Here is a 25,454-nt window from a genome sequence, read left to right on the forward strand (position 1 = left end):
ACATTTTTTTTGTTAAGATTTATTTATTTATTTGAAAGTCAGAGTTACACAGAGAAGGAGAGGCAGAGAGAGAGAGAGAGAGGTCGTCATCTGCTGGTTCACTCCCCAGATGGCTGCAATGGCCAGAGCTGCACCGATCTGAAGCCAGGAGCCAAGAGCTTCTTCTGGGTCTCCCATGTGGGTGCAGGGGCCCAAGGACTTGGGCCATCTTCCACTGCTTCCCCAGGCCATAGCAGAGAGCTGGATTGGAAGTGGAGCAGCTGGAACTCTAACCAGTGCCCATATGGTATGCTGGCTCTGCAGGCGGTGGCTTTACTCGCTATGCCACAGTGCTGGCCCCTATTTTTTTTTTTTTTAACACTTTTTGTGACAGGCACTCTTTTGGTGATCTAGTGTAACTATTCAGAATGATTTCTTAAATATAGAAAATAAAATCAGATAAACTAATTATTAACATGGTTCTCAGTCGTGGGCTTTGTGATGCTGTGGGTTAAGCTGCTGCTTGGGATGACCACATCTTAGACCATATCCACTTCTGACCCAGCATCCTGCTAATGCACCTGGAGGGTAGCAGATGATGACTGGGGTACATGAGTTCCTGCTGCCTTGTGGGAGACCTGGATGGAGATCTGAGCTCTTGGCTACAATCTGGACCAACTCTGGCTGTGGAAGGCATTTAGGGAAAGGAAGCAGTAGATAGAAAATCTCTGATTCTCTCACTGTTACTTTGTCTTTCAAATAAAAACAAATGAGTAAACATATATTAAAAAAGCCTTTAAAACATAATTATCAAATTAAAATATTTCTTAATATATGAGCTTTATTATAAAATATATTAAAAACAGAAGCTAGAGCTGGGAGCCAAGATGGTGGAAGAGTGAGGGTGCGCACCAACAGTCCGGGAAAAGATAGTTTAACAAAAGTGGAGTTACTGTACCCTCAGGAAGAGACTCAGAAAAAAAAACTGCAGAGGAAACTCATCCAGATCTAGTGGATGTGACACAGAAGACCTACAGGGAGAGCAAGGTCGCCCACTGCCACGCCACGCTGCGCCGCAGGAGCGGAGCTGCGAGAGCGAAGCCGCAAGAGCAGGGAACCAAGTGAGCCCAGCCACAGAGGCCCAGCCACTCAACATGGATTAAAGACTTAAATCTACGACCCGACACCATCAAATTATTAGAGAGCATTGGAGAAACCCTGCAAGATATAGGCACAGGTAAAGACTTCTTGGAAAATACCCCAGGAGCACAGGCAGTCAAAGCCAAATTTAACTATTGGGATTGCATCAAATTGAGAAGTTTCTGTACTTCAAAAGAAACAGTCAGGAAAGTGAATAGGCAACCGAAAGAATGGGAAAAAATATTTGCAAACTATGCAACAGATAAAGGGTTGATAACCAGAATGTACAAAGAAATCAAGAAACTCCACAACATCAAAACAAACAACCCACTTAAGAGATGGGCCAAACACCTCAATAGACATCTTTCCAAAGAGGAAATCCAAATGGCCAACAGACACATGAGAAAATGTTCAAGATCACTAGCCATCAGGGAAATGCAAATCAAAACCACAATGAGGTTTCACCTCACCCCGGTGAGAATGGCTCACATTCAGAAATCTACCAACAATAGATGCTGGCGAGGATGTGGGGAAAAAGGGACACTAACCCACTGTTGGTGGGAATGCAAATTGGTTAAGCCACTATGGAAGTCAGTCTGGAGATTCCTCAGAAACCTGAATATGACCCTACCATTCAACCCAGCCATCCCACTCCTTGGAATTTACCCAAAGGAAATTAAATTGGCAAACAAAAAAGCCGTCTGCACATTAATGTTTATTGCAGCTCAATTCACAATAGCTAAGACCTGGAACCAACCCAAATGCCCATCAACAGTAGACTGGATAAAGAAATTATGGGACATTTACTCTATAGAATACTATACAGCAGTCAAAAACAATGAAACCCGGTCATTTGCAACAAGATGGAGCAATCTGAAAAACATCATGCTGAGTGAATTAAGCCAGTCCCAAAGAGACAAATATCATTTGTTTTCCCTGATCGGTGACAACTAACTGAGCACCAAAGGGGAAACCTGTGGAAGTGAAATGGACACTATGAGAAACAGTAACTTGATCAGCTCTTGTGCTGACTGTTGTTGTACAATGTAATACTTTATCCCTCTTAGTATTTTTTTGTTCTAGTACTAGTGGTTGAACTCTGTAATTAACACACAATTATTCTTAGGTGTTTAAATTTTAACTGAAAAGTGATCCCAGTTAAATATAAGAGTGAGAAAAAGAGAGGGAGGAGATGTACAATTGGGGACATGCTCAATCGGACTTGCCCCAAATGGTAGAATTAGAAACGTACCAGGGGATTCCAATACAATCCCATCAAGGTGGCAGGTACCAATGCCATCTCACTAGTCCATGTGATCAATTTCAGTTCACAATTGATCACACTGATAGATCTAAGAGTTAAAGGGATCACACAAACAAGACTAATGTCTGCTAATACTAACTGATAAAATCAAAAAGGAATAGAACGATCCAACATGGGAAGTGGGATACACAGCAGACTCATAGAATGGCAGATGTCCTAAATAGCACTCTGGCCTCAGAATTAGTCCTTAAGGCATTCAGATCTGGCTGAAGAGCCCATGAGAGTATTTTAGGCATGGAGAGCCAAGACACTCTGGGAAAAAAAAAAAGAAGACCTAAATGAAAGATCTCCGCGAGTGTGATCCCAGTGGAAAGAATGGGGCCATCAAGGTAGGAGGTACCTTTCTCTGAAGGGAGGAGAGAACTTCCACTTTGACTATGACCCTATCGGAATAAGATCAAAGTCGGCGAACCCTAAAGGCTTCCATAGCCTCGGCAACTCATGACTAGAGCCTAGGGAGATTACTGACACCATAAACAAGAGTATTAAATTGTTAAATCAACATCAAGAGTCACTGTGTACTTACATCCCATGTGGGATCTGTCCTTAATGGGTTGTCCAATGTGAAGTAATGATATAGCTAGTACTGAAACAGTATTTTTACACTTTGTGTTTCTATGTGGGTGCAAACTGATGAAATCTTACTTAGTATATACTGAATCGATCTTCTGTATATAAAGATAGAAAATGAAAAAAAAACCTTGGTGTTAAATTGGAAATTACATAGAAAATTAATCAATTTTTTAAAAAAAATATCATGTAGGCTCTCTGTCATTTATGTGCTGTACACTGTGATTTAATGCTATAACTAGTACTCCAACAATATTTTTTCACTTTGTGTTCCTATGTGAGGGCAAACTGTTGAAATCTTTACTTTATATATGCTAAACTGATTTTCTGTATATAAAGAGAATTGAAAATGAATCTCGATGTGAATGGAAGGGGAGAGGGAGTGGGAAAGGGGAGGGTTGCGGGTGGGAGGGAAGTTATGGGGGGGAAGCCATTGTAATCCATAAGCTGTACTTTGGAAATTTATATTCATTAAATAAAAGTTTAAAAAAAAAAAACAAAAAAACAGAACCTAGAGGGATGGGCATTTGGCACAGCATTTGAGACAACACTGAGACACCTGCATTCTGTATTGGAGTGCTTATGTTCAAGGTCTAACTCTTTCCAGTTGCAGCTTCCTGCTAATGTGAACACTGAGAGGCAGCTTTGACGGTTCAAGTACTTGCCACCCATATGGGAGACCCAGACTGAGTTCTTACTCCTGACTTCAGTCTAGACCGGCTTTGTCTATTGCAGATATTTGGGGACTGAAGCAGAAGGTGGAAAGTCTCTCTGTCTCTCTGCCTTTCAAAACAAACCAAACCCAGGATCTAGAATTGGGTCCAGTTATCTTAAATTCAAAGTGCTGATGAATGCAAATACTATTTTGACAAGTGGAACCACTATAATGATGTTAAAAGATCTATGATTTCTATTGGTATTGCTAGTCATAGATGTCGTTAGCACTACTTCAGTCTAGCTTACATTAATGACCTTAGGAAATGTTAAATTTGTTAGAAGTTAGTGACATTAAAGAAATTATTGTTTTCCCATCCAAATTCATGGACCCTGTCAGTTCTTTCTTTAGATGTTTTGGGGATCTGTTATCTCAGATTCAGAACCCTTCACAAGAATTTCCATGGTCCAAATGGTGATACTGTTTCTGTGTCATCCTTGCCGCAAATATATAGGCAGGTTGTAGATTTTTATTCCCATCACGGTAAAGGAGATGCCATTGTAGAAAATTTTATTTTCATGTTTAAGATATTTTCTACTAGCTTTTTAAAATTAAAAAATAGTAGATCCACATGATTTATTTAAAGAAAAAAAATTTAATAGCACAAAAGGTTATACATAGAAAGGAAGCATCCTTCTTTAATCAGGTCCACAGACACTCAGTAGTGGCAGTGACTGCAGAGAGAGAGGAGGGGGAGAAGTAAGAGAGGGAAAGAATTATAGAAAATTTCTAGATAAATGTTTTTTACTTGGTAAAATGGCTAATATTTCTGTTGTACTTATTTTACGAGTAATATGTTATCTTCAAGTTAGTTTCTTAATCTGAGGTTGAAAAGTCAGTCAATTTTGATTTAAAATCTTTAAAATGTCTCAGGAATTGAGAATTGATAGAATGTAGCTTTCTGTTGGATTTTTTTGAGTTTGGATAGCCAACTTTAACCTGTTACTCCTGTGTGGAATTCGATTCTTAGTAAAGCCTTGAATTGTGCATAGGATTTTGTTTATATAATTATGTATAGAAATAACAAAGTCAGTTTAACTATTGATTAAGAGACTTGTCATTTAGTTTTGCCAACATTTATAGCCTCAAGTAGCAACTTGAATTGGAAGGGCAACAACAGGGTTTCTTGCTAAAGGAAACTATCTTATTTCAGATAATATGTTGGAAAGCCAGATATTCATGCAGACTTCGTTCTCTGACGTTCACTGTTATTTCTGATTTTAATTAGTAGTAGCTCCAGGAACACAGAGTGAGTGTTACCTTTATATTTTCTATCATGTGGTACACAGAATGGCCTATGGTAGCTTCTCACTAAATATTTGTTGACTGAGAGAGCAGTAACCTGCTATATGCTTTATACCCAGAAGGAGTAAGATGTGGTGCCTTTCTTTAAACAACTTATAGTCCCAAAGGAGAGTGAGGAGTTGTACAGAGATAACTTCGTATGAGGTGTAATGTGTTAATGTGAAAGTCATGATTGCGTGGAAATTTATGTTATGAATTAGTTTTTACAATTTTGTCTTATCAAGATTTCTGTATACCAGAATGCCATGAGGTGGTTTTTTTTGGGGGGGAGGGCGGGGGACATGAATTTTTAGATGTGTCTCATTACTTTCATGTAGAGAAGTATGTGGTACCCAGTTAGAGGACTGAAACATTTCTGTAGTTTAGTGTAGGTTAGTCTTTCTGGACATTTCAGAATTGTGTTGTAAACAGAGCCTATTAAGAGTTCTGAGAAGAAATTGTTTTGAAGGGTGGCCTAAAGAAACAGTGTTGCTTGATTGTTATACAAGTAATGCATTGATTTTTACTTATTTTGATTTAAGTTGCAGGAATCACTTTCCATAAATTACAAAGTACTTGGAAGAAGGTTGTCTATACTCAGTCAGGAAGAGATACCCTTCAGCTTTGTTTGAAATAACTCAGCCACTTCAGTAGAATTCATTGGGGCTTTCAAAATAACGCTAAAAGAAATATCAAAAGATTTATTAGGTCAGTGGTTCTCAAACTTGAGTGTGCATCAGACTTAGACAGGAAGGCCTGTTTAAAACACAGATCACTGGGCTTGCTAGTGTCTGATTCCATAGGTCTAGTTTTCAGTTCCCAGATGATAGTGATACTGCTTGTCTAGGGATCCAACTTTGAGGACTACCAGTTTAAGACGTAGAGTAGTGACTTTTACCATGGCCACACATCAGAATATCTGGAATGATTTTATAAAATACACCTGTGGGTTTTATCTTGATATACCAACCAATCACAATTTATGGGTGATTGTAATTCAGCAGGATTGATTGATCTAGGTAGAAAAAGAATGGCATATGTGCCCATAATTTGTGTCTTCTGCCTTACCATTTTACCAGTCCTTTTGGTGTTTCTTTCCTTGTGCTCTTAATTCATTGGCTTTCAGACTTTTTTTGACTGTGATTTATGTGTATATGTATAACCACAATGAAGTACACATTGACACACACACATATACATGCACTGATACGTGACTTTTCACTATTTGAGGTAGTTACTGTCTATTAAATCACCATGGGCACAGAACTACTGAGTACTAAGCTATTGTTCCTAGGGGAAATACAGAGTTATGTTCCTATGAGCCTCTGGTCCCCAACAGTTTTTTTTAAACTGATTAATACATGTCTTTGTTTTATCTGTGTTTCTACTTAAAAATAACATATGGTTGATTCATGGACATTGAACTCACAGCCAGCAGCACTGAAACTCACATCTGAATGAAGCTTATGTAATGTTTTCTCTGTAAGACGAATCACTTTGTGCTTTGGAACACTTGACTGCACTTAACTACGCTTGGAGGCCCATATCAACAGTGAAATCACAACACAAAAGACACAAAAATAGGAAAACATGGCACTAGATAGAATGTGAAGAGGCTACTTATTTACAGCATAACAGCTGAAACAAGAAGTCAGAGTGTCACCTTAATTTTACCTTTGCTGGGAACATATGTGTTTGGTGATTTTATTCTATTTTTTTTTTCTACTGTGCATGTCTGTGAGTGACCACAAAGATGCTGCTAGTATTAATTCTGGTGTCATAAATAACATTTAGCAAATAGGTGATTTTGTAGATAAATGAAGATCAACTGTACTTGTGTGTTTTATCCCATTTTAGTTCTGTTTTGTTAAAAATAATTTTGGTCGGGAGCTGGCGCTGTGGTGTAGCAGGTAAAGCTGCCACCTGCAGTGCCAGCAACCCATATGGGCGCCTGTTCAAGTCCCGGCTGTTCCACTTCCGATCCAGCTCTCTGCTGTGGCCTGGGAAAGCAGTGGAAGATGGCCAGAGTCCTTGGGCCCCTGTACCTGTGTGGGAAGACCCAGAGGAGGCTCCTGGCTCCTGGCTTTGGATCAGCGCAGCTCTGGCCGTTGCAGCCAATTGGGAAGTGAACCAGCAGATGGAAGACTTCTCTAAGATTTATTTATTTATTTGAGAGTCAGAGTTACACAGAGAGAGGAGAGGCAGAGAGAGAGAGCGGTCTTCCATCCGTTGGTTCACTCTCCAATTGGCCGCAACGGCTGGAGCTGCGCCGACCCAAAGCCAGGAGCTATGAGCCTCCTCTGGGTCTTTCCATACCAGTACGGGGGCCCAAGGACTCGGGCCATCTTCTCCTGCTTTCTCAGGCCATAACAGAGAGCTGGATAGGAAATGGAGCAGCCAGGACATGAACTGGTGCCCCTATGGGATGCTGGAGCTTCAGGCTACCATGTTAACCCACTGCGCCACAGCACCAGCCCCAATAAATAAATCTTTAAAAAAAATAATTTTGGTCGTGATGTACGAAATTGATTTTATCTTTCACTAGTGGTCCAGCCCACAGTTTGAAAAACACTACTCTAACTAGTTCAACAACATAATAAGTGCCAAGTTATATTAAACTATATATGGTGTGTGTGTATTCTTTTCCCCATTCATTTTGGAGTATACAGGGTTTAATCTTGCTGGAGAGCTAGAGTTTTCAAGGTACGTCATCATACTTGTATTGAGTGGATTGTGGGGTGTGGTGGTGATGGCAGAAGACTAGAGACAAAGCTAGTTACAAGTACACTGGAAATGTGATTTCTAGCTGTATATTTTCAGCACACTTAATGACAGTAAAAACAATCTGGATATCTTGTGAAAAAATTTCTTTTAAGTCCTCTTTATGTCAGGGTTTCTTAACTGAGGTCTATAGTATGTAGATAGACTTAATTGGGTCTGTGAAATTCTTGGAGTTTTTTGTTGTTATTTGTTTGTAACCATAGTTTTTATGTCTATTTCCCCTTTCCCTTCCAGAAAATCATCAGGCTTAGAGTAATTAACTGTGAGGACTCTTACTGGGGAGTAAATGACAGAGGGGGTTAGGAATCATATTTTAGTTGATAATGCAGATAACCCTTTTTAATTGTTCATCTTCATTGCATATGAATCACAAAGTCCTGAATTTTCTGAGCAGTCTGGGGAGGTATTTAGAGCTTTAGACTGAATTTACACTGATGTGGAGAGCAGTTTTCCTTACTGATTATTAATTTTATTTATTTTTATTTTTCCATCCACTGATTCAGTCCCCAAATGGCTGCAGTGGCTGGGGCTGGGCCAGGCCAAAGCAAGGAGTTGGGTACTTCATCTGGTCTGCATGTGGGATTGTGTTTCAAAATGATGGCATAATTAAAAGTTGCCTGACTTGGGCTGGTGTTGTGGTGCAGTGGGTTAAGTACTGCTTGTGATGGTGGCCTCCCATTTGGAAGTTCTAGTTTGAGTCCCACTGCTCAGCTCCATACTAATACACCTGGGAATGCAGTAGAGGATAGTCTAAGTACTTGGGCCACTGCTACCCATTTGGGAAGTCGGAATAGAGTTCTTGGCTCCTAGCTTTGGCCTGGTCCAGACCTGGCAGTTGCTGCCATTTGGGGAGTGGACCAGTGGATCCACAATTTGTGTGTGTGTGTGTCTATCTGCCCCCCCCCCCCATCTCTTTCTATGTTGCTCTGTTTTTCAAATAAATAAGTTTTTTTTTTTTTTTAAAGCAGTTGGCTGATTTGTGGTTCCCTTTATTACTGTTAGGACATTAAAGCAGCATAGGAAGGTGTTTGTTCTGTAGGGTGGTAAAGCAACACACAATTATCACTGGAAATGTGTTCAGCCGCCTGACCATATTTTGAGATAATTTTTCTGAAAATCAGAAAAATGAATCCCCCTAAAATCCAGTGTGTTTTATTCTGGTTTTGGAAATATTGGTTGAGGATCTCTCTCTCTCTCTCTCTCTCTCTCTTTTTAATAATACAGTTTTTTAAAGATTTATTTATTTGAAAGGTAGAGTTACAGAGAGAGAGAGACAGGGGTGAATGGAGAGATAGAATCTTCCATCCGCTTGTTCGTTTCCCAAATGGCTGCAATGGCTAGAGCTGGGCTAATCTGAAAGGAGGAGCCAAGAGCTTTTTCTAGGTCTCCCACATTGATGCAGGGGCGCAAGTACTTGAGCCATCCTCCATTGCTTTCTCAGGTGTTAGGAGCTGGATCAGAAGTGGAGTAGCCAGGACTTGAATTGGTGCCCATATGGGATGCCAGTGCTGCAGGTGGTGGCTTCACCTGCTGTACCACAGTGCTAGTTCCCAGGTTGAGTTATCTCTTACCCATAATGCTTGGGATTAGAAGTGTTTTTGGATTTTGCAATTTCAGATTAGTGATACACAACCTATATCCTTATAACAGTATCCTGTGTGCTCATTTGTACAAAATTCAGACTATGCAGGAAAAGTGTGAAGAAGACACAGACACCACTTAGAGATGTTTATGGCCAACCTTTGGGTGAATATCCATCCTTCCATGCTTTTCTCTATAGGTTTACATGAGGAGTAGGCATCTGTACATGTATGTGTGTGAGGGAGGGAGAGAGATTTTTAATCAGTTCCCCTCAGAGTGAAAAAAATTTGTGGAGAGAATCTCTTGTCAATTATTGGATTAGTCCTAGTCAGTGTAGACTGTGACATGGGTGGTATAAGAAAATGGCAGTTTGCATGTGGATCATTGATTAAAGGGAGCTTGAGAGGAAAGAATAGTGGTTGCATAGAGCAAGGGAATTTAAAGCATTGATACGATCATTAAAGAAATTCCTGTGGGCTCAGCTTCAATTCTAATTTGTTACTGCTGTGACTGGGGGTGGTCTAGTGCATATTTTTATTGCATAATATAGTGAGTTTCATATTGATAGTTTCAGCCTTTAAAAGTGTTGCTGTTTTGTGAATCAAAGTTAAGATGACTCCCCCCTTTCTCAAGTCACTAGGTACCTCAGGTTTTTTCCTACAGTTTTTATGATTTGTTTTAGTATACACTGCTCTGTTTATCCAGATTTTTCACTCAAATAGGTATCAGTTGTAAAAATGCCATTTTTTGGTCTGAAACTCATTTTTCTCACTGGGATGAGATGCCACCATCATAATTTTGAAATATTTAATTAAGTGTTGTCATTCATATCATTAGAAGTTATTCTTCTATTCAGCTGTACCCATTAACTATCCTCTCTCCAGGTTCCCTCCCCCACACCCATTCTAGGCTCTGTTTTCTACTTCTTTGACATCAACTTTTTTAGATTCCACATGTAAGTAAGAACATTCAGTATTTGTCTTTCTGTGCCTTGATTTATTTCACTTAACACCGTGTCCTCCAATTCCATCCATGTTGCTACAGATGACAGAATTTCATTCTTTTATGGGCTAAATAATCATTATGTGTATATACCCAAATCTGTTTATTCATTCATCCATTTATAGAAAATATATTTTTAAAAAAATACATCCTAGAGCTAGTGTAATTGACCACAGACTGTAGATATTTAAAGTGTATATTAATTAAAATGAACTGTTGACATATGTGCATTCCTGTGAAACCATTACCATAGTTAGGATAATGAATGGATCCCATCCCTCACCTTCACGGTCTTCAGGCAAGTACTGATCTGCCTTCTGCCATTGTAGATGAGTAGTGTGCATGTTTTAGAAATTTGTACAAATGGGATCATGCAGTATATACTTTGTTCTGGCCTGTTTCACTCAATATTTTTTTTGAAATCCATACATATTGTATCATGTATCAATAATGATTTCTTTTTATTGTTTGGTAGTCTTCCATTTTATGGCTATTTCACAGTTTGACCATTTACTCTTCTGATTTTTTAACAGTTAAAAATAAAGCTACAATGAACATCTGTATGTGGACATCTACATTCATTTATTTTGGTTAGATAAATTCCACCTGAAGGTGAAGTGGCTTGATTGTATGGTAGTTACATTAGCCAGGTTTAACTTTTTTAAAAACTGTCAAAATATATTCTAGAGTGGCTCTCCATAAAGATAACCTTTTATTGACTCATGTACATGGTTTAGGGCCTTGGTACTCAAAGGTTTTATGTGTTATTTGACATCTGCTGAGAGTTTATTAAAATGCTGAACCTTAAGTGTCTTCTAGATAAGTGAAATGGAAACATGCATTTAAAAAAAAGATCCCAGGTAGCTGGTGTTGTGGCACAGTGTGTAAAGCTGCCATCTGTAAATGAGCATCCCATATTGGCACTGGTTTGAGCCCCTGTTGCTCCGCTTCTAATCCAGCAGGAAGCAGCAGATGTCCCAAGGTTTTGGTCTTCTGGTCTCCCAACCCCAGCTGATGTGGCCATTTGGGGAGTTTAACCAGCAGATGGAAGAGTTGACGCCCTGATGCTCTCTCTGTAACTCTGCCTTTCAAATAAATATTAAACAAAAAATCCCAGTTATTCACATGCACATTTGAAGCTCTAGCTGAGAGATGGAGTTGTCAGTGTTTTTTCTGGCTGTAGACTCCTGAGTTCTTTGATATGATTCTATAAAATTCTCAAATAGGGATTGGGAGTTGTAGGATTGTTTTGTTTTTTTGAGTCTGAAATATAATACTGATAAATGTTAGTCTGTTTTGAATGTTCTCTAATTTTCATTGTTGAGTGAATATTTAAGAGTAAACTACATTGATGTTCTTGGTGTCACTTTTCTGAATTAGTCTAGGTGTTTGAAAATCTTGAAGTCCGCATTAGGAAATTAACAATTCGAAACAAGTTCTCAAAACTCAGCAATTAAATATGTGGACAAAAGAGTAAACATTGTGGAGTAAGGGTTTTACAACTTATAATTGAGTTCATTCCAAAAATTGATTTGTAAGTCAAACTTCCTGTAGTTAAAATGCTTATGATAAAATATTTCTACACGATAAGACTGCTTTCACTTTTATATTTCTGTTTAAGATATTAGTTACTCAGTCCATTTAAGCCTCCCACTCCCACTTTTTCTTCAGACTCCTCCCAGGTAGTTAAGATACTAAAACCATGGGTTATTCAGTTCTTTTTAGTCATTTACAGTTTAACACAGCTGTTCCTTTACAAGAATCAACTCTTCACCCTGCTATTAAATTCTAAAAGGAATTTATTGCAAATGGGCACTTAATTATTTGGTTGATAAATGTCTTTAAAGACGGTTTTACCGGAAAAAAAAAAAAGCTTTAAAATGTGTTTACTTGATTTTAACTAAAAGCTTAAATGTGTTTTGGGGGATGCAAAGTTAATTATATAACATTTACAAAGACAGTTATGTACTTAAAATATTTAAGAAGTATATGATCGCATGTTCTTCATGTTGGTGTGTTCTGAAATTGTGGTGAAAGACCAATCTTTTTTTTAAGATTTATTTTTATTTATTTGGAAGTTACAAAGAGAGGTGGAGACACAGAGAAAGTCTTCTGCTAGTTCACTCCCTAAATGGCTGCAGTGGCCAGAACTGAGCTGATCCATTGCCAGGAGCCAGGAGCTTCTTCCAGGTCTCTCACATGGGTACTGGGGCCCAAAGACTTGGGCCATCTTCTGCAGCTTTCCCAGGTGCATTAGCAGGGAGTTAGATCAGAAGTGGAGCAGCTGGAACTCAAACCACTGCTCAAATGGGTTGCCGGCACTGCAAGCCGGGGCTTTAACCTGCTGCACTACAACTCTGACCTCCGTGGAAGACCAATCTTTAAAAAAATTTTAGAGGCATTACTTGGTGTAATGGTTAAGATACCACTTGGGCCGGCGCCGCGGCTCACTAGGCTAATCCTCCGCCTTGCGGCACCAGCACACCGGGTTCTAGTCCCGGTCGGGGCACTGATCCTGTCCCGGTTGCCCCTCTTCCAGGCCAGCTCTCTGCTGTGGCCAGGGAGTGCGGTGGAGGATGGCCCAAATGCTTGGGCCCTGCACCCCATGGGAGACCAGGAGAAGCACCTGGCTCCTGCCATCGGATCAGCGCAGTGCGCCGGCCGCGGGGCGCTACCGCGGTGGCCATTGGAGGGTGAACCAACAGCAAAAGGAAGACCTTTTTCTCTGTCTCTCTCACTGTCCACTCTGCCTGTCAAAAAAAAAAAAAAAAAAAGATACCACTTGGGACGCCCATAGTCCCATATTGGAGTACTTGGTTCAAGTCCTGTCTGCTCCTGATTCCAGCTTCCTGCTAGTGTGCAGTCTGGGAGGCAGCAGATGATGGCTGAAGTACATGGGTCCCTGTCAACCATGCAGGAGTCCTGGATTGAGTTCCAGCTCCTAGCTTTGACCTAGCTCAGCCTTGGCTGTTGACAGCATTTGGAGAGGGAGTCAGTGTTTGGAAAATCAGTCTCTCTTTCGAGTAATAAAATAAATAAAAATAAAAAATTTTAATTTACTGAGTACCAATACTTTTGTCAAGTATAATGAAAATACATTACTAGGAATACTAAATAAAAGAGAAAATAAAAGACCACAGTTTGAATAGTGCTGCCTTAAATTGTGTTTTAAACGGTTCTCAAAGTATGTAGTCTCAGATCCACCGCATCATTATCCCATGGGAACTTGTTAGAAATACAAATGGTCTGGTTTTAATTTTAAGTTGAAACAGTAACAGAGAAAAGAAAACAAATTGGCTGATTTCATCTTAGACTACTGAATTAGTTAGCTTAGCACTGTGTTGAATCAAGGCTTTCAGGGGATACTGAAGTACCCTAAAATTTGAGGGCTACTGTTGGACTTTCATTCTATATGCTGATTATCTGGGTTATTTATTTATTTAAAAGACATTTTAAATTTAGTTGAAAGGGCAGAATTACACAGAGTGATGGAGAGAGACTGAAAAATCTTTAACCTGGTGGTTCACTCCCCATATGACTGTAATGACTGGGGCTAGGCCAGGTGGAAGCCAGGAGCCTGGAACACCATCTGCGTCTTCCTGTTGGGTGGCAGGGGCCCAAGCCCTGAACCATCATCTTCCACTGCCTTCCTAGGTGCATTAGCAGGAGGAGCAGGGACTCACCCATGAGACTCTGGTGATGAAGGCATCAGCTTAATCAGCTGTACTACAATGCTGGCCCCAGTCTGGGGTTTTTAAAGTAGTTTACTTTTGCTTTTAACTCTTATAAACCCTAAACTTTCTTTGAGTGCCAACTATGTAAGTAAGACTAAAAGACAAGGTTGGTTATAAAGTTAAATATTTCAGAGATCCTTAAATAGGAAAAATGTAAAAAGATTGATATAGGTGAAATATGTGCTAAATGAAAAGGAAGATTCTGGTGTTTTAGCTACCACAAGTATTGGTCACATAATTAAAAAAATCTGTTGATAAGAGTCAAGAAGCCTGATTTTGCTATTGCCCAGATAAATGCACATGTATATTTCAGAACTCTTTGTAGCTATGAGATGTCAGGGCTCCCAGAGCCAGTGAATCAGACTGCTCTAAGTTGGATGTTTGACAGGTGTTTCAGTGCATATTAAAAGAAACTACCATGCTATTACGTTTCAGAAATTTGTCTTGATGATCCTGGCTTTTTTCTTTCTTTTTTAAAGATTTATTTATTTATTTGGAAGGCAGAGTTACAGAGAGAAGGGAGAGACAGAGTGAGAAATCTTCCATCTGCTGGTTTACTTCTCAAATGGCTGCAATGACCTGGGTTGGGCCAGACCAAATCCAGGAGCCAGGAGCTTCTTCCAGGTCTCCCATGTGGGTGGCAGGGGCCCAGGGACTTGGGAAGCTTTCCCACATTAGCAGAGAGCTGGATAGGAAGTGGAGCAGCTGGGATTTGAACCAGTGTCCATATGGGAAAATCATGTGATCTGTTAAAAAAAAAAACAAGGTAATTTTTACTTCTTTCTCTCTCAAGTTGAATGTTCTCCCACTGTTTTCTCTGTTGTTTTTGCCTACCTTTCTGTTTCTCTTCATTTTGTCTTCTGATTCCACTGACTAGAACCTTCATATAGTATTGTAGTGTTACAGTTGATATTCTTGTTTTCTTTCTAATTTTAGGAGAAAAATACTTAGTATTTCACTTAAATGTGATATAGTTGTGACTTTATTTTTGTAGATGCCCTTTAGCAGATTGAAGAAATTCCCTTTTAGTTTTCTGGGAATTCTTAGTATGGATGTTGGCTTTTTTCATGCTGTTTCTGAGTCTGTTTCAGCTTTTCTTTTTAACAATGTATTAGCATGGTGAATTATTGCTCTGAATGTAAGCCATTTCTGCATTCTTAGGATAAACTCCATTTTGTCATGTGTTCTTTTAATTTAATGCTGGATTGTGTTTGCTAACTTTTTGGGTAGAGTGATTTCATCTGTATTCAGAGGGATATTTGTTTTCCTTTCCCAATGTCTTTTCTAATTTTAGGATCAGAGTAACCCTGAACTAATAGAATGAATTGGGAAATATTTCTTCCTCAAACATTGGTGAAATTCACTGGCAAAGCCATCTGTCCCTGGAGGGTTTTTTTTTTTTTTTTTAATGTGAGATTTTAAACTACAACTGATTTCTTTAATAATTGCAGAGGTATTCAGGTTATCTATTTCTTCCTGAGTGAGCTTTGGTAGTTTGTTCCTTTCAAAGAGTTTGTCCTTTTTAGCTAAATGTATCAAATTTATTGGCTTAGAGTTGTATGGAACAGTCTCTGAAATGATGTCACCTGTTGCCGATACTGCAAATTATTATCACTTTTTTCCCCTTCCTCGATCTGGCTAGAAGCTTATCAGTTAGAGATTTTCTTAAAGAATTGCTTTTGATTTCATTTTTTTCTCTATTGATTTTTCTGTTTTGTATTCATTGATTTCCTCTTTGATCTTGATTTGCTTACTTTTGGTTTAATTTTCTTTTTTACAGCTTTCTAGAGGTAGACATGAAGGACATTGATTTCAGGCTTTTTCTTCTATTTTAATATAGGTGTTTAGTGCTGTAAGTTCTTCTGAGTGCTGCTTTATTGACATTTTGTAAACTATTGTGTTTTCATTTTTATGTAGTTCAAAAATGCTTTCTGATTTTCCTTTTGGTTTCTTTTTTGACCCATGTGTTATTTAGAAGTATGTTACTTGGTTTCTAAATACTTAGTGATTTCACAAAGATGTGTTACCAATTTATAATTTAATTCCACTGTGTCTGAGAACATACTTTGTATTACTTGAATCCTTTTAAATTATTGTTTAAATATGTAGTATGAATCAGAGTATACTCTGTCTTGGTGAGTGTTCTTTGTAAATGTGAAAAGAAGGTGTAATTGCTTTTGATATGTGGAGCAGTCTATGAAATGTAAAGTTGGTAGTGTTGTTAAAGTCTACAGTATTCTTATTTTCTCTCTCACAATTATATTTGTTTCTGAAAGCTTAATATTAAAGCATTGGACTGTTACTGTGGATTTGTCTGTATTTACTTGAAGCCATAAATTTTTGCTTCGTGTATTTTGAAACTCTGTTTTTAGTTTGCATAAATGCGTTGAGTTACATCTTTATGATAAATTGGCCCCTAGCATTACAAGATATACTTTTTTTTTTTTTGACAGGCAGAGTGGAGAGTGAGATAGACAGAGAGAAAGGTCTTCCTTTTCCGTTGGTTCACCCCTCAGTGGCCACTGCGGCTGGTGCGCTGTGGCCGGCACACCACGCTGATCCGCAGCCAGGAGCCAGGTCCTGGTCTCCCACGCGGGTGTAGGGCCCAAGGACTTGGGCCATCCTCCACTGCACTCCAGGGCTACAGCAGAGAGCTGGACTGGAAGAGGAGCAACCAGGACAGAATCTGGTGCCCCTACCAGGACTAGAACCCGGTGTGCCGGCACCGCAGGCGGAGGATTAGTCTATTGAGCCGCAGCGCCGGCCAAGATATACTTCTTTATCCCTGATGATATTCTGTGGCATGAAAGCTATGTTTGATGTTAACATGGTGGTCACTGTCACTGTTTGTTGACTAGTGTTAGCATAGTATATCTACATCTATAATAAATTTATGTACTATTATACACATGAATAAATAAATATATATTTGTGCCTTCAAATTTAGTTACATTTCTTATAGGCAGCTTATAATTGAGTCTTAGATTTTTTTTCCAGTATGACAGTCTTGCCTCTAAATTGTGATGTTTAGAACATTTATATTTAATATTTTTATATGGTTATGGTTGACTCTGTCATCATACTGTGTTTCTTCTGTTCTTGTTCCTATTTCCTCTTTTTCTGCCTTCTTTTGAAATGACTACTTTTTATGATTCTTTTTACCTATTCAATTTTACCTTCTTGCTTGCTGGTTATTTTTGTATTCCTATAATTGTCCTTGAGCTTGGTTTTGGGATGCAGTTAAGTTACATGGAAGTAGTTTGATGGTTTTGTTCTTTTGATTTGTTAGGGAGTTAGTGGTCATTCATGGGTTAATTATTTTCCAGTAGTGTGTCAAGTCCTCCCCGCCCACCCCATGCCTAATACTCTGTCTAGTGTTCTTTGAATTTGGGCATCCCTCCCATCTCCAGTCTTACTGGCAACAGACACTACCTGGCTCTGGATGCCTTCTAACCCTTTTGGATGTTTGGTTGGTTCTTTTATTTTTTATTTTTAATTATTTATTTGAGAGGCATAACTACATAGAGTAGAAGAGACAGATGGCTTGAGCTGGGCTGATCCGAAGCCAGGAGCCTGGAGTTTTGCCTGGTCTCCCATGTGGGTGCAGGAGCCTAAGCACTTGGGCCATCTTCCATTGCTTTCCCAGGCCATTAGCAGAGAGCTGAATCAGAAGAGGAGTAGCCAGGACAGAAACTGATGTCCGTATGGGGTGCTGGCGTGTAGGCTGAGGGGTTAATCTACCATTCCTGGATGGTTGGTTCTTTTTCCAGCTTTGGGTTGGTTCTTTACAGACCTGTGCTGATCAGTACATTGCTGAATACTGCAGGTCTTGAGTTCTTTCTTGAGTAGTTCTTTCTTTTGGTACTCTGTCCTGTAAATGTTAGCTACCTTGGTCCTCTTGGACTCTCTGATTTCTGTGTCAGTTCATGAAGTCTACTGGGTTTTATGAAGTCCTCTCCAGTTTACTCTCCTGCAACATGGTATAGAAACTCTTTTTAAGGCAGTCAAGTGAGGCGGTTGTAGGCTTACCTCATTTGTTTTCCTTTTCTTAAAAAAAAAAACACGGTTTTTTCATTGCCTGTTATTTGTAGTCCTTTAAACCCATTGTTTCATCTATTTTGTCAGGTTATTTTGGTTGCTTCAGTAGGTTTGGTTTTAATTTTTTTTTTTGCAATTTTAAAATTGAGCTAAAATTTACATAACATGAAATTCACCCCTTTAAAGTATTCACTTCTCTGTTTTCAGTATATTCAGAGTGTTGTCTAACCATCACCACTATTTTGCTCCAATCATTCCAAAAAGAAACCCCATCTCTCTCTCTCTCTCTCTCTCTTTTTTTTTTTTTTTGACAGGCAGAGTGGACAGTGAGAAAGAGACAGAGAGAAAGGTCTTCCTTTTCCCTTAGTTCACCCTGCAATGGCCGCTGCGGCCAGAGCACCGCACTGATCCAAAGCCAGGAGCCAGGTGCTTCTCCTGGTCTCCCATGCGGGTGCAGGGCCCAAGGACTTACGCCATCCTGCACTGCTCTCCTGGGCTACAGCAGAGAGCTGGACTGGAAGAGGAGCAACCAGGATAGAATCCCGGCGCCCCGACTGAGACTAGAACCCAGGGCGGAGGATTAGCCTATTGAGATGCGGCACCGGCCTCGAGAAACCCCATCTCTTTATGCACGTCCCACCCTATGCACCCCACCCACCAGTCCTTGGCAATCACTAATGTACTTTCTATGGATTTGTGGATATTTCCTACAAAGATGTAATTCAATATATGAAATTTTTACCTAACTTCTTTGAGTTTAGCATAGTGTTTTCAAGGTTCGTCCATGTTGTACCATGTATCCGTACTTCATTCTGATTTATGGTTGAATGATACTCCATTGTATTTACTTCATATTTCTTGGAGTGGAAGTCATCTGCAGAAGCTTTATAATTGATTCCTGCTGCCGTTTTGGTCTCCCATATAGTCCATATTCGACCTTTCCAGTTAATTTTATTATGCTACAGGGGCTGAAAGTGAGGTGTAGAAAGTTTGTGCTAGAAAACTGCAGGTTTAGTTAGAATAGTATCCGGACTTTCCTAGGAGTGTTTCTTCTGCCTTCTTTGTCTTCTATCTCTTCTTTGATTCTGAAAGAACTGCAAGATCAATGTAAGTGATTTTAAAGGTTGGTACTGTTTGCTTTTTGTGGTATGTACCCTTGTAGTAAATTGCAGAAAACACTGAAAAGCTTAAGACAAGAAAATAAAAACTACTTACAATTTCTCAACTTAGTATTTTGGTACATTTCTTTCCAGCATTTTCTGCCTTTTTAAAAATTCTATGTCTATATGTGTTTTCACCTGTCATTCTACTTCTTTTCCTATATTTGGGATTATTTTGGATATTTGATTTTATTTCCTGCTTTTTCTACCTAGTGTATAAGCGGTTTCAAACATCATTACATTATCTTCCCAAATGTGTTAAATGACAGTTTATTATATTCATGATATGTGTATATATATATTTCTTTTAAGATTTATTTATTTAAAAGTCAGAGTTACACAAAGAGAAGGAGAGGCAGAGAGAAAGAGAGAAAGAGAGAGAGAGAGAGAGAGAAGTCTTCCATCCACTGGGTCACTCCTCAATTGGCTGCAGCAGCCAGAGCTGCATGGATCCAAAGCCAGGAACCAGGAGCTTCTTCCTGGTCTCCCACACAGATGCAGGGGCCCAAGGACTTGGGCCATCTTGTACTGCATTCCTAGGCCATAGCAGAGAGCTGGATCAAAAATGGAGCAGCCGGGTCTTGAACTGATGCCCATATGGGATGCTGGCACCACAGGCAGTGGTTTTACCCGCTATACTGCAGTGCTGGCCCCGATATGTATATATTAAAATACAATTGCTTCAGCATTAGAGATAGGTTGTTTCAAGTTATAACTGTTAGAAAGTTTAGTAAGCCTTGGAAACATATATTACCAAATTCTCCTCCAGAATATACCAGTTTTCACTTTGTCATTCAATTTTGGAAGTGCCTGTTTAGCTTGTCACAGTTCCATCAGCATTGTGTATACGTCCTTCCAACATTTTTGTTTCTATTTTGTTCATATCACAGTTTTTCTGAATCTTTAAACTTTATTGAAGTATAATTTCATAAAGTACAATACATTTATATGATACACAGGTCTGTGGTTTTTTTAAAATTTATTTATTTATTGGAAAGGCAGAGTTACAGAGAGGCAGAGGCAGAGACAGAGACAGAAAGAGGTCTTCCATCCACTGGTTCACTTCCCAAATGGCTGCAACTGCCAGAGCTGGGCCAATCTGAAGCCAGGAGCCAGGATCATCTTCTGGGTCTCCCACGTGAGTGCAGGGGCCCAAGGACTTGGGCCATCTTCTGCTTTCCCAGGCCATAGCAGAGAGCTGGATAGGAAGTGGAGCAGCCCGGGCTCAAGCCATCACCCATATGGGATGCCTGCACTGCAGGCAGCGGCTTCACCCATTGCGCTACTATGCCGGCTCCAGGTCTGTGTTTTAATAAAAAAAATTCTATTTTCCAAACTATACTTTCTTCTTATGCTATTTTTTTTTTAAATTCATTTATTCATTTGACAAGCAGAGTTAGAGAGGGAGAGACAGAAAGAAGTCTTCTATCTACTGGTTCACTCCCCAAATGGCCGCAATGGCCAGGGCTGGGCCAGACAGAAGCCAGGAGCCAAGAGCTTCTTCAAGGTTTCCCATGTGGGTGCAGTGGTCCAAACACTTAGGCCATCTTCTGCTGTTTTCCCAGGCCATTATCAGGGAGCTGGACTGGAAGTGGAGCAGCTGGGACTCGAACCAGTGCCCATATGGGATGCCAGTGCCACAGGTGGAGAGACTTAACCCATTATGCCACAGTGCTTGCCACAAAACGTTTTCATTCCCCACAAAAATTTCCTTTAACCTTTTTGCAAGCATATTCTCTGACTTCCGTTTCAGGCATTCACAGATCTAATTTTGATCAATATAGATTAATTTTTTTAAGATTTTATTTACTTACTTGAAAGAGTTACATAGAGAGAGGGAGATTGATCTTCCATCTGCTGTACCATTTCCCCAGTGGATAATGACTATAGTGGTTGGGGCTTTGCCAGGCTGGAGCCAGGAGCTTCCTCTAAGTCTTCCATGTGGGTTGTAGGGGCCTGAGCACCAGGCCATTCTCTGCTGCTTCCCTAGGTGCACCAGCAGGAAGCTGGATTGGAAGTGGAGCAGTCAGCACCTAAACTGGCACCTACACAGGATACCGGGTCACTACGCTACAACGCCAGCCCCAGAATAATTTTTTGAAAGATGTATTTATCTATCTATCTATCTATCTGTCTATCTATTTATTTGAAAGGCAGAACAACAGAGAGAGAGACAGAGATTTCCATCTACTAGTTCACTCTCTAGATGTTTGCAACAGCCATCTTTGGCTGGGACAGGCCAAAGCCAGGGTAAAAGAACTATATCCTGGTTTCCTACATGGGTGACAGGAACTCAAGCACTTGGACCATCCTCTGCACTGCCTTCCCAGGTACTTTAGCAGGAAGCTGGATCTGAAGCAGAGTAGCCTGGACTGGAACCGGTGTTCTGATATGGGATACTGGTGTTGAAGTAGTGGTTTATCCCACCACAGTGTTGCCCTCTATAGGTTAGTTCTCTGTTTTATATCTTCATATAAATTGAACTGTATATTATGTAAGAGCATGTGTCTGGTTGTTGCTTAACATTCTTTTGAGATTCGTCCATGATTTATATATCAGCAGTTTGGTGTCCTCCCCCCATGCTCTGCCCATATCCACTTCATGTTTTTGGCTGAGTAGAATTCCACTGAAAATGCAAGTTGTATGTGGACATGGTTTTATTTCTCTGAGGTAAATACTTAGCAGTGATTGCTAGAATTTTTTTATATAAGTTAATTTTTTAAAAAGATTATTTATTTATTTATTTATTTGAAAGGTAGAGTTACACAGAGACAGAAACAGGGAGAGAAAGAGACATCTTCCATCTGCTGGTTCACTCCCCAAATGCCAGAGCTGGGCAAGTCGGAAGCCAGGAGCCTGGAGCTTCTTCTGGGTCTCCTACACAGGTGCAGAGGCCCAAGGACTTGGGGTCATCATCTACTGCTTTCACAGGCCATAGCAGAGAGCGGGATTGGAAGTGGAATAGCCAGGACTTGAACCGGCACCCATATGGGATGCTGGCACTACAGGCGGCGGCTTAACCCACTACACCACAGTACCAGCCCCATAAAGTTTTTTGTTTTTTTTGTTTTTTGTTTTTGACAGGCAGAGTGGATAGTGAGAGAGAGAGAGACAGAGAGAAAGGTCTTCCTTTTTGCCGTTGGTCCACCCTCCAATGGCCGCTGCGGCTGGTGCATCTCGCTGATCCGAAGCCAGGAGCCAGGTGCTTCTCCTGGTCTCCCATGGGGTGCAGGGCCCAAGGACTTGGGCCATCCTCCACTGCACTCTCGGGCCATAGCAGAGAGCTGGCCTGGAAGAGGGGCAACCGGGATAGAATCCGGCACCCCAACCGGGACTAGAACCCAGTGTGCCGGCGCCACAAGGTGGAGGATTAGCCTGTTAAGCCACGGCGCCGGCCCCCATGGAGTTTTTGATAAGCATATATTTAGTTTATAAGAAACTTCCCAACAGCTTTCTAGAGTACTTACGTTACGTGGCACTCCCAAGAGCAGGTGGTATTGTCAGTTTAAATTTTAGTAGTTATAATGGGCTTATAGTGAAAACCTATTATGATTCTATTTTGCTTTTTCCTGATGTAATAAAGATGTTGAACATCTTTTCAGGTTCTTACTGATCAGTCCTCTATCTTTTGTGAAGTTTCTGTTCATATCATTGGCTCATTTTTTAAAAATTTGGGTTTTCTTTTTGAATTACAAGAATTTCATATATGTTGTGGTATTGAGGGTGAAGCTGCCACCTGTGATGCTGGCATCTCATATGGGTACAGTTTGTGTCCCAGCTGCTCTTCTTTCCATCCAGTTCCGTGCTGATTGCCTGGTACAGACAGCAGGAGATGGCCCAAGTGCCCAGGCTTATGCAACCCATGTGGGAGACCTGGAAGAAGCTCTTAGTTCCTTGTTCCTGGCTTTGATTTGGCCTTACTCTAGCTGCAGCAGCCATCTGGGGAAAGAATCAGTCGATGGAAGAACTCTGTCTCTCTCTAGTTCTGACTTTGAAATAAATAAATAAATTTCATCCTTTTTTTTGCATACAAGGCCTCTCACATAATGTATTGTAAATATTTTTTTCAAGTTCAGTTTTTCATTTTCTTAGAATAGATTTTTTGAAAAGCACAACTCTTAAATTTTGATGAAGTCTAGTTTATCAACTCTTTTATTTATAGTCTGTAGTCTGCTTTTTATGTCTTAAAATCATAATGTGTAAGTTCATCAAAATTTTCCAAGATTTTTCTGGCTGTTTTCTTTTTTTAAGATTTATTTCGAAAGGCAGAGTGTCATGCCACTGGTGGTGTGGTGCAGCAGACTAAGCATTCCATATCTGAGTGCCTCCTGGAGTCCTGGGTGCTCTGCTGTCAATCCAGCTCCTGTCTAATGCACTTGGGAAGGCAGTAGAAGCCAGCCCAGAGGCCAGTGTGTGGTGTAGCAGGTAAAGCAGCTGACAGCTGCCTGTGGCACCTCTAGCGGTTCCAGCTGATCTTGCTCCCTGTTAATGCGCCTGGGAAAGCAGAAGATGGACCCAAGTGCTTGGGCCCCTGCGTCCATATAGGAGACTGTGGAAGAAGCTCCTGGCTTTTGGCTTTGGTCGGGCCCAGCCCTTGTCATTGCAGCCATTAGAGGAGTGAACCAGTGGATGGAAGACCTCTCTTTCAGGCTCTGTCTTTCTTTAACTCTGCCTTTCAAATAAATAAAATCTTAAAAAAAAAAAAAGATAGCTGTAAGTACATGAGTTGCTGCCACACATGTGGGAAACCTGAATGCAGTTCCAGATTCCTGGCTTCAGCCTGGCTTAGCTTTAGCTGTTGCTGCCATTTGGGGAGTGAACCAGCAGATGGAAAATCTTTCTTTGTCCTTGCCTTGCTATTCAAATAAATAAACAGGAAAAAACAGTAGCAAGGCCAAGCTGAAGCCAGGAGCCTGGCACATAGGTGGCAGGGGCTCAAAGACTTGAACCATCATCTGCTGTCCTCCAGGGTGCATTAGCAGAATCAGAAGTGGAGTGTTTGAGATTCAAACAGGCACTCAGATACGGGATTTAGATGTTCCAAGTGACAGCCTAACCTGCTGTGCCACATGCCTGTCCCACTGTTGGAAGTTTTGATTAGAATTGTGTTGGATCTTTATCAGTTTTCAGGATAATGGACAATTTAACAGTCTTCAATGTTCCAGTCCATGAGCATGTTACCTTGATGTTGCTTTGGAGATTCTTTTTTTTTTTTTTTTTTTTTTGATGGGCAGAGTTAGAGAGAGAGAGACAGAAAGGTCTTCCTTTTCCATTGGTTCACCCCGCAAATGGCTGCTACGGCCAGTGTGCTGCGCCGATGCTTTGGAGTTTCTTGATACACTTCCTTAACCTGTTTCCAAGTATTTAGTGATTTTTGATTGTTGTATATGCCATATTTTCATTTTCCAGTTGATAGAATACAGAAATACAATTGAGTTTTGAATATTAAACTGTAATCTTATTACATTCACTTTATAATTCTAACAGCTTTGTTGAGATTCCTTAGGATTTACTGCTGCGTGACCATGTTATCTGCAGAAGATATACTACTCCTTTCCGATCTGTATGACTTTAGTTCTTTTTATTTCATAACTACACTGGCTAGAATCTTAAGTAGAATGTTGACTCATAAAGATGAAAATAGACATCTTTGGCTTGTTCTTGATCTTAGAATGAAAGCATTCTGTCTTTGGCCTTTAAATATGATGTTAGCTGTAGGTTTTCCATGGCTGCCTGCCCTTTATTGGGTTGAGGAAGTTCTTTGTTGCTTTCTGGGAATTTTTAGTTATAAGTAAGTGTTTAAAGAAAGCTTTTTTTAATTCTCAAACTTTGATACTTTTGCAGTCCTGTTGCTTTTTCTTAAACCCCACTATTTTGATTATTATACCTTTCTTAGTAAAAAACATCCTTTAGCGTGTGCCCTGAACTATTCTGAATACTTTATTAATTAACTTACATGGTAATCGCAGTACTCCTATGGGTACTATATTATTACCCGAGTTTTATAGACGAACCTTAAGGCATTTTTTTCCGAAGGAACTTAAGTTCTTTCCTATCTCCTTGATTGTTGCTATGTGAATGAATTTTCATTTTGAATAATACAGGGTTTTATTTGTGGTTTCTCTTTATTTTCCATATTGGATTCT

At 40.0% G+C, this 25,454-nt stretch overlaps 1 protein-coding gene across 3 annotated transcripts in view; it reads left to right on the forward strand.

Annotated features, from left to right (window-relative positions):
* EPC2 (enhancer of polycomb homolog 2) overlaps window positions 1-25,454 on the forward strand; it is a 136,652-nt gene that overhangs the window by 19,786 nt on the left and 91,412 nt on the right. The gene's annotated exons all lie outside the window — the stretch shown is intronic.

The sequence above is a fragment of the Lepus europaeus genome, chromosome 1, assembly GCF_033115175.1.
Source record: "Lepus europaeus isolate LE1 chromosome 1, mLepTim1.pri, whole genome shotgun sequence".
Lineage (NCBI taxonomy): Eukaryota > Metazoa > Chordata > Mammalia > Lagomorpha > Leporidae > Lepus > Lepus europaeus.